The following is a 10000-nucleotide window of genomic DNA, read 5'->3' as shown; positions in this document are numbered from 1 at the left end:
AACATAAATAGTACACGCAAATGTACAAATAAACATGGCAAGGTAGAACTGAATGTCAATGAAACAACCAGGCATGAAGAAGAAAAGGACATAAGGACATTCGTTCTGTATGTAATCAGAAGTTAATAGTGTTAACGGTTTGTGAGAAATTTACATTGCTAGACAAAAAAAGAAATTAAAAGGAAATAATTAAATAAATAGATAGACCAATGAAATTAAAACCGAAAAAAAAAAATGCAAGGGGAATACGACATGTAATTAAGTTGGCGATTCACAAGGAATCTCAGACATCAAACTGTATATTTTTTGTTGTTTATATATAAACATATATAAACAAACATATATTGTTTGTTGTTTATTTTTGGGATATATTGAGGAATATTTAATGGAAAGGAGTCACAATCGCTTTTTGACAATGTCGAAGTGTATAGGTGGCTATAGAATTTAAAGTTTTCATTGGAAATGATAGCCTCATCTGTAATTTCCTTGTTGTTAAGACGGGCTTCCGCTTTGCTCCGCTCCTCCTCTCCTCCGCTCTTCCGCTCCGGGCCCTGGAACTCCCGATCCGCGGGACTTCGGTGAATTCCGGGCCAGTTTTTTTGCTCTTCTGCTCTCCTCCCCTCCTCCGCTTCTTCGCTCCCCCGCTTTGGACCCTGGAACTCTTGAACAGGGCCGGGCTTCTGCCCTCCGCCTCTCCTCTGCTCATCCGCTCCAGGCCCTGGCACTCCCTGTGATCCAGTCATTCGCATGTGCGTGCCCGGAGGTCCGGGAGCTCCACTCAAACGTCCGGGGGGGGTAAGGGTAAGGGGTCCTGTCCCTCTCCCCCCCTCCTCGCCGCCTCTGAGAAGAGAAACATCTCCTCCACTCCTCCGCTCCTCCGCTGCGGAACCAGGTATTACCGATCCGCCGGACTCAGGCGAATTGCAGAAAGGGGTTTTGCCGTCCTCCGCTCCTCCGCTCCTCCGTTTCGGGCCCTGGAACTCCCGAACCGCTGGACACAAGCGAATCACGGTCCGGGCTTCTGCTCTCCTCCGCTCCTCACCTCATCCGCTCCAGGCCCTGGTACTCCGTGTCCGCGGGAACCCCCCCCAACCCACAAAAACAAACTCTCACACACACACAAACACACGCACACACACACACACACACACACACACAAACACACAAACACACACAGACACACCTGAACTCATCATAGCTGTGCTAATAGCATTGGCCGAAACGTTTCCACAACCAAACCAACATTAGCTCATCCACTCATTCACATATGTGTGTGCCCAGAGGTCCGGGAGCTCCAGTCATAAGTCCGGGTGATCTATGTCCGGAGAAGGCTCACATTAGCCGCTCTAAGGGGTCCTGCTGCCCCCCAGCTTCCCGGCCTTTGAGAAGAGACACATAACTCCGCTCTTCCGCTTCTCCGCTATGGGCCCTGGTACTCCCGATCCTCCGAACTCAGGTGAATTGCGTGACGTGCTTCTGCTCTACTATAAGCCCCTACACACTTCGAACACGGCTGTTATCACCCTGTTACTGCATTTCAATGACACCCATTTGCTTTCGATCTCAGTGTCTGCCACCGTACGGAAAAAGCGGGGGGGTGGGGGGTGGGGGGGCATAAGCGCATTCGTGCTGTAAGTAATCAGAAGTTAATAGTGTTAACGGTTTGCGAGAAATTTTTAATGCTAGACAAAAAAAGAAAATTAAAAGGATATAATTAAATAAATAGATAGAAAAATAAAATTAAAAACGAAAAAAAAAAAATTGTGAGGGGAATATAACATGTAATTAAGTTGGCGGTTCACAGGGAATCTCAGACATCAAACTGTTTTTAATTGAACATAAATAGTACACCCAAATATACAAATGTACAAATAAACATAGCAAGGTAGAACTGAATGTCAATGAAACAACCAGGCATGAGGAAGCAACGGACATGAGGACATTTGTTCTGTATGTAATCAGAAGTTAATAGTGTTAAAGGTTTGTGAGAAATTTACAGTGCTAGACAAAAAACGAAATTAAAAGGAAATAATTAGATAAATAGATAGACAAATGAAATTAAAACCAAAAAAAAAAAATGCAAGGGGAATACGACATGTAATTAAGTTGGCGATTCACAAGGAATCTCAGACATCAAACTGTATATTTTTTGTTGTTTATATATAAACATATATAAACAAACATATATTGTTTGTTGTTTATTTTTGGGATATATTGAGGAATATTTAATGGAAAGGAGTCACAATCGCTTTTTGACAATGTCGAAGTGTATACGTGGCTATAGAATTTAAAGTTTTCATTAGAAATTATAGCCTCATCTGTAATTTCCTTGTTGTTAAGACGGGCTTAGCTTTGCTCCGCTCCTCCTCTCCTCCGCTCCTCCGCTCTTCCGCTCCGGGCCCTGGAACTCCCGATCCGCGGGACTTCGGTGAATTCCGGGCCAGTTTTTTGCTCTTCTGCTCTCCTCCCCTCCTCCGCTTCTTCGCTCCCCCGCTTTGGACCCTGGAACTCTTGAACAGGGCCGGGCTTCTGCCCTCCGCCTCTCCTCTGCTCATCCGCTCCAGGCCCTGGCACTCCCTGTGATCCAGTCATTCGCATGTGCGTGCCCGGAGGTCCGGGAGCTCCACTCAAACGTCCGGGGGGGATAAGGGTAAGGGGTCCTGCCCCCCCCCCCCTCGCCGCCTCTGAGAAGAGAAACATCTCCTCCACTCCTCCGCTCATCCGCTGCGGAACCAGGTACTACCGATCCGCCGGACTCAGGCGAATTGCAGAAAGGGGTTTTGCTGTCCTCCGCTCCTCCGCTCCTCCGCTCCTCCGCTCCTCCGTTTCGGGCCCTGGAACTCCCGAGCCGCTGGACACAAGCGAATCACGGTCCGGGCTTCTGCTCTCCTCCGCTCCTCACCTCATCCGCTCCAGGCCCTGGTACTCCGTGTCCGCGGGAACCCCCCCCAACCCACAAAAACAAACTCTCACACACACACAAACACACGCACACACACACACACACACACACACACACACAAACACACAAACACACACAGACACACCTGAACTCATCATCGCTGTGCTGATAGCATTGGCCGAAACGTATCCACAACCAAACCAACATTAGCTCATCCAGTCATTCACATATGTGTGTGCCCAGAGGTCCGGGAGCTCCAGTCATAACTCCGGGTGATCTCTGTCCGGAGTAGGCTCACCTTAGCCGGTCTAAGGGGTCCTGCTGCCCCCCAGCTTCCCCGCCTTTGAGAAGAGACACATAACTCCGCTCTTCCGCTTCTCCGCTATGGGCCCTGGTACTCCCGATCCTCCGAACTCAGGTGAATTGCGTGACGTGCTTCTGCTCTCCTATAAGCCCCTACACACTTCGAACACGGCTGTTATCACCCTGTTACTGCATTTCAATGACACCCATTTGCTTTCGATCTCAGTGTCTGCCTCCGTACGGAAAAAGCGGGATGGGTGGGGGGGCATAAGCGCAATCGTGCTGTAAGTAATCAGAAGTTAATAGTGTTAACGGTTTGCGAGAAATTTTTAATGCTAGACAAAAAAAGAAAATTAGAAGGATATAATTAAATAAATAGATAGAAAAATAAAATTAAAAACGAAAAAAAAAAATTGTGAGGGGAATATAACATGTAATTAAGTTGGCGGTTCACAAGGAATCTCAGACATCAAACTGTTTTTAATTGAACATAAATAGTACACCCAAATATACAAATGTACAAATAAACATAGCAAGGTAGAACTGAATGTCAATGAAACAACCAGGGATGAGGAAGCAACGGACATCAGGACATTTGTTCTGTATGTAATGAGAAGTTAATAGTGTTACAGGTTTGTGAGAAATTTACAGTGCGAGACAAAAAAATAAATTAAAAGGAAGTAATTAAATCAATAGATAGACAAATAAGAAATTAAAACGAAAAAAAAAAAAAAAAATTGCAAGGGGAATGTAACATGTAATCAAGTTGTTTTTTTTGTTTTTTTTTTTTTTTTTACCAAAAAAAAAAGGAACCTCGGACATGGGTAACTATATTTTTTTGTTTTCGGATTTTTCCATAAGTTTTAAGGATTTTTTTTTTTTTTTTTATATTTCAAAATCGTTTATGAAGACATTAAAATTTGGGGAGCATTTTTGCATTCTGTTCTTGTGAATGAAGAACTTGGCCAGGCCTAAAAGAACATTGACACAGAGTTCATCTGTTATGTTGCTTATAAGTAAACAGAATGTTATATCATCTTTTGAGAAGGAAACTGGTGACGATGGAATGAGAAGGAGAAAAAATATATGGTCAGTGGTTTCAATGTTGTCTTCAAAAAATGTACAAATATTATCTTCAAAATTAAAGCGTACCCTCGATAATTCCTTAGATGGGTAGATGTCAGTCATAATTTTGAAGTGGGTCTCTTTTGCCTTGGGGGTATGGGTAGAGTCAGATACATAGTTCGCAGCGTGGCAATCGATTCCTCATCAAATTTATTTAAAATATCCTTTTTTTTTTTTTTGACGTCCAGGGAATAAGTTTCCTGTGAAACATTTCCTAATAAAGGAGTTGCCGCGCTTTCTGTCCACAATTGAGATTCCCTGGAGTGATAGTCGGGGTAACTGTGGTTGTACGGTTCGGTGCGTCATTATATTTTTGGTCAGGAATACAAATTGTCGAGGCAGTGCGTTTCGTAACTTTAGCAACTCTAATATGGGAGGCTTGAATCTGTGTGTAGTACAGAACTGCTCATTGTCCAGAGGACTGCCAGTGTCATCCATCAAGTCAATTATCGACCATATACCTTTCTCAAAGCATTCCTTGTAAAACAGAGGTTTGTTGCCATGCAGTACATATCGATTGTTCCAAACTATTATACTGTGTGGTGAGAAATTGTGTACGTATATCATTTTCCAGTATAATAATATTTGTTTATGGAACTCTGAACATTTGACAGGAATCTTGTTGATATCCAAGTCAGAGATAAGCAGAAGACTCAGGCCGCCGACTTTGTTGAATAAGTAGTTTGGAGTACAATACCAGAAAGAACGATGAGGTTTGATCCAGGATTTCAACCAGTTCACCTTCAATGTCCCATTCAAGCAGTCCGACTCTATCACTTTCAGCCCTCCTTCACTTGTTTCTTTCACCATATGTGATTTTTCTTAGATGGTGTGGTCTGTTCCTCCAGATAAAGTTGAAATTGATTTGGTTAACAGATTTTACGAGTTGATTTGGAGCAGCATTGGAATACGCTGGGTATATACATCTGGATAAACACATCCATTTTAGTCAAATATATCCGGCCTAATATTGATAAATCTCTCTGGAGCCATATATTAGAATTAAGCTTTACTTTGATTCAGTTTAGATTCAATGTTCCTGGATTGATTTAACGTTTGGTCCTTGGATAGGAAAATGCTCAAGTATTTTATTTCTGATTTCATAGAAACATCGCTGATTTCCTTTAGTGGCGAGTCATGCAGCGCAAGAAGTTTGCATTTCTTTAAGTTTAATGACAATCCTGAAGCCTTGGAGAATGTTTTGGTTTTTTTCAGCACTTATTGGGACTTGATGTTCATTTTTCAAAACTAAGGTTGTGTCATCTGCCAGCAGGCTAATAACAATTTCTGTCCCCAACATTACTTCTGTCCCACACGTATACACACACACACACACACACACACACACACACACACACACACACACACACACCTTAATTCCACTCTTTTATATACGCATGTCTGGAGTTCCGGGAGCTCGTTCTCAACGTTCTGGGGATAATCATAGCTGTGCTGATAGCATTGGCCGAAACGTATCCACAACCAAACCAACATTAGCTCATCCACTCATTCACATATGTGTGTGCCCAGAGGTCCGGGAGCTCCAGTCATAAGTCCGGGTGATCTATGTCCGGAGAAGACTCACATTAGCCGGTCTAAGGGGTCCTGCTGCCCCCCAGTTTCCCCGCCTTTGAGAAGAGACACATAACTCCGCTCTTCCGCTTCTCCGCTATGGGCCCTGGTACTCCCGATCCTCCGAACTCAGGTGAATTGCGTGACGTGCTTCTGCTCTCCTATAAGCCCCTACACACTTCGAACACGGCTGTTATCACCCTGTTACTGCATTTCAATGACACCCATTTGCTTTCGATCTCAGTGTCTGCCACCGTACGGAAAAAGCGGGGGGTGGGGGGGCATAAGCGCATTCGTGCTGTAAGTAATCAGAAGTTAATAGTGTTAACGGTTTGCGAGAAATTTTTAATGCTAGACAAAAAAAGAAAATTAAAAGGATATAATTAAATAAATAGATAGAAAAATAAAATTAAAAACGAAAAAAAAAAATTGTGAGGGGAATATAACATGTAATTAAGTTGGCGGTTCACAAGGAATCTCAGACATCAAACTGTTTTTAATTGAACATAAATAGTACACCCAAATATACAAATGTACAAATAAACATAGCAAGGTAGAACTGAATGTCAATGAAACAACCAGGGATGAGGAAGCAACGGACATCAGGACATTTGTTCTGTATGTAATGAGAAGTTAATAGTGTTACAGGTTTGTGAGAAATTTACAGTGCGAGACAAAAAAAGAAATTAAAAGGAAGTAATTAAATCAATAGATAGACAAATAAGAAATTAAAACGAAAAAAAAAAAAAAAAATTGCAAGGGGAATGTAACATGTAATCAAGTTGGTTTTTTTTTTTTTGTTTTTTTTTTTTTACCAAAAAAAAAAGGAACCTCGGACATGGGTAACTATATTTTTTAGTTTTTGGATTTTTCCATAAGTTTTAAGGATTTTTTTTTTTTTTTTTTTTATATTTCAAAATCGTTTATGAAGACATTAAAATTTGGGGAGCATTTTTGCATTCTGTTCTTGTGAATGAAGAACTTGGCCAGGCCTAAAAGAACATTGACACAGAGTTCATCTGTTATGTTGCTTATAAGTAAACAGAATGTTATATCATCTTTTGAGAAGGAAACTGGTGACGATGGAATGAGAAGGAGAAAAAATATATGGTCAGTGGTTTCAATGTTGTCTTCACAAAATGTACAAATATTATCTTCAAAATTAAAGCGTACCCTCGATAATTCCTTAGATGGGTAGATGTCAGTCATAATTTTGAAGTGGGTCTCTTTTGCCTTGGGGGTATGGGTAGAGTCAGATACATGGTTCGCAGCGTGGCAATCGATTCCTCATCAAATTTATTTAAAATATCCTTTTTTTTTTTTTTGACGTCCAGGGAATAAGTTTCCTGTGAAACATTTCCTAATAAAGGAGTTGCCGCGCTTTCTGTCCACAATTGAGATTCCCTGGAGTGATAGTCGGGGTAACTGTGGTTGTACGGTTCGGTGCGTCATTATATTTTTGGTCAGGAATACAAATTGTCGAGGCAGTGCGTTTCGTAACTTTAGCAACTCTAATATGGGAGGCTTGAATCTGTGTGTAGTACAGAACTGCTCATTGTCCAGAGGACTGCCAGTGTCATCCATCAAGTCAATTATCGACCATATACCTTTCTCAAAGCATTCCTTGTAAAACAGAGGTTTGTTGCCATGCAGTACATATCGATTGTTCCAAACTATTATACTGTGTGGTGAGAAATTGTGTACGTATATCATTTTCCAGTATAATAATATTTGTTTATGGAACTCTGAACATTTGACAGGAATCTTGTTGATATCCAAGTCAGAGATAAGCAGAAGACTCAGGCCGCCGACTTTGTTGAATAAGTAGTTTGGAGTACAATACCAGAAAGAACGATGAGGTTTGATCCAGGATTTCAACCAGTTCACCTTCAATGTCCCATTCAAGCAGTCCGACTCTATCACTTTCAGCCCTCCTTCACTTGTTTCTTTCACCATATGTGATTTTTCTTAGATGGTGTGGTCTGTTCCTCCAGATAAAGTTGAAATTGATTTGGTTAACAGATTTTACGAGTTGATTTGGAGCAGCATTGGAATACGCTGGGTATATACATCTGGATAAACACATCCATTTTAGTCAAATATATCCGGCCTAATATTGATAAATCTCTCTGGAGCCATATATTAGAATTAAGCTTTACTTTGATTCAGTTTAGATTCAATGTTCCTGGATTGATTTAACGTTTGGTCCTTGGATAGGAAAATGCTCAAGTATTTTATTTCTGATTTCATGGAAACATCGCTGATTTCCTTTAGTGGCGAGTCATGCAGCGCAAGAAGTTTGCATTTCTTTAAGTTTAATGACAATCCTGAAGCCTTGGAGAATGTTTTGGTTGTTTTCGGCACTTATTGGGACTTGATGTTCATTTTTCAAAACTAAGGTTGTGTCATCTGCCAGCAGGCTAATAACAATTTCAGTCCCCAGCACGTCTAACTTTTGGATATCGTTGCTCTTTTCAACATAAACGGCTAGCATTTCGGTAGCAATTATAAATAAATAGGGTGAGATGGGGCAACCTTGGGGGATTCCCACATCAACATGGAAGCTCGGAGTGGTGCCGCTTGGCAGGGTGACACAGCTATGAATATTCTCATAGAGCCCACGGATCACATTCCTGAATATTTAACCAAATCCAAAATGTTCGAGCGTTGCTATGATAAATGGATGTTCGACCGAGTCAAAGGCTTTAGAAAAGTCCAAGAAGGATATGCGGCCATTATCTTCAATGCGATACGCCTCTAAACCCATCGCTCGCCCCGACTCGGGGAATCCTAGAGCCTACTTGCACCCCCGCCCTAACTTAACTCCCTCACTCGTGGAGCTCCCTGAGCTCCACACATCCCGGAGCATCACGCCGACTCATTCACATTTGAATGATTGTCTTTATTTTATGTCCGCTAGATAGAGGCATCCGCACATGCGCATCAGTGGAGCTTCAGGCCGGCTGAGGCATGGACTGAAAATCATAAAGACATGTGTGATGAGCTAAAAGGAAGATAAGCATATTTTTATAATAAATGTAAGAAAGAGAGGGTAATGCAGCCTCAGGGCGGCACTGGCCCGTGTCTCTCCAAGCCTGCCTTTGGGGGGGGGGGGGGGGGGGCACGGAGCAGTGTCTCCCTGTGCCGGTCCCAAGCCCGGATAAATGCAGAGGGTTGCGTCAGGAGGGGCATCCGGCGTAAAACGTTTGCCAAAACCAAACATGCGAGTCAACCATAACTATACCATACCGGATGGGTCGCGGACCGGGTTAACAACGACCGCCATTGGTACTGATGACCTACAGGGTACTAATGGAAATCGGGCTACTGTGGGTCGAAGAACAAGAAGAAGAAGAAGAGGAGGAGTGCGTGTTCGGAAGCAGAGAGAGAGGAGGAAAGGAAAGAGCCTGGGACTGAGAGTAGGGACTTTGAATATTGGGACTATGACAGGAAAAGGTAGAGAGTTGATGGACACGATGCAGAGAAGGAAGCTGGATATACTGTGTGTCCAGGAGACCAGGTGGAAGGGTAGTAAGGCTAGAAGCTTAGGAGCAGGCTTTAAGTTATACTATTATGGTGCTGACAAGAAGAGAAATGGAGTAGGAGTCATCTTGAAGGAGGAGTTTGTAAGGAACGTCCTAGAGGTGAAAAGAATGTCAGATAGACTTATGAGTCTGAAATTGGAAATTGAAGGTGTGATGCTCAGTGTTGTTAGTGGCTATGCGCCACAGGTGGGATGTGAACCTGAAGAGAAGGAGAAGTTCTGGAATGAGTTGGATGAAGTGATGCAGAATATTCCCAGAAATGAGAGAGTGGTAATTGGTGCAGACTTCAATGGACATGTTGGTGAAGGCAATAGAGGGGATGAAGAAGTGATGGGCAGATATGGTATCCAGGATAGGAATGCAGAGGGACAGATGGTGGTAGATTTTGCAAAAGGGATGGAAATGGGTGTAGTGAATACCTTTTTCCAGAAAAAACAGGAACATAGGGTAACTTATAAGAGCGGAGGTAGGAGCACGCAGGTAGACTACATCTTGTATAGACGAGGTAACCTGAAAGAGATCGGTGACTGCAAAGTAGTTGTAGGTGGGCGTG

This window comes from Fistularia commersonii, unplaced genomic scaffold, assembly GCF_037954325.1.
Source record: "Fistularia commersonii isolate RoL2024-O1a breed Wild unplaced genomic scaffold, RoL_Fcom_v1.0 HiC_scaffold_51, whole genome shotgun sequence".
NCBI classification, from domain to species: Eukaryota; Metazoa; Chordata; class Actinopteri; order Syngnathiformes; family Fistulariidae; genus Fistularia; species Fistularia commersonii.
The sequence above is the reverse complement of the archived record's forward strand: the minus strand, read 5'-3'. Positions refer to the sequence as shown.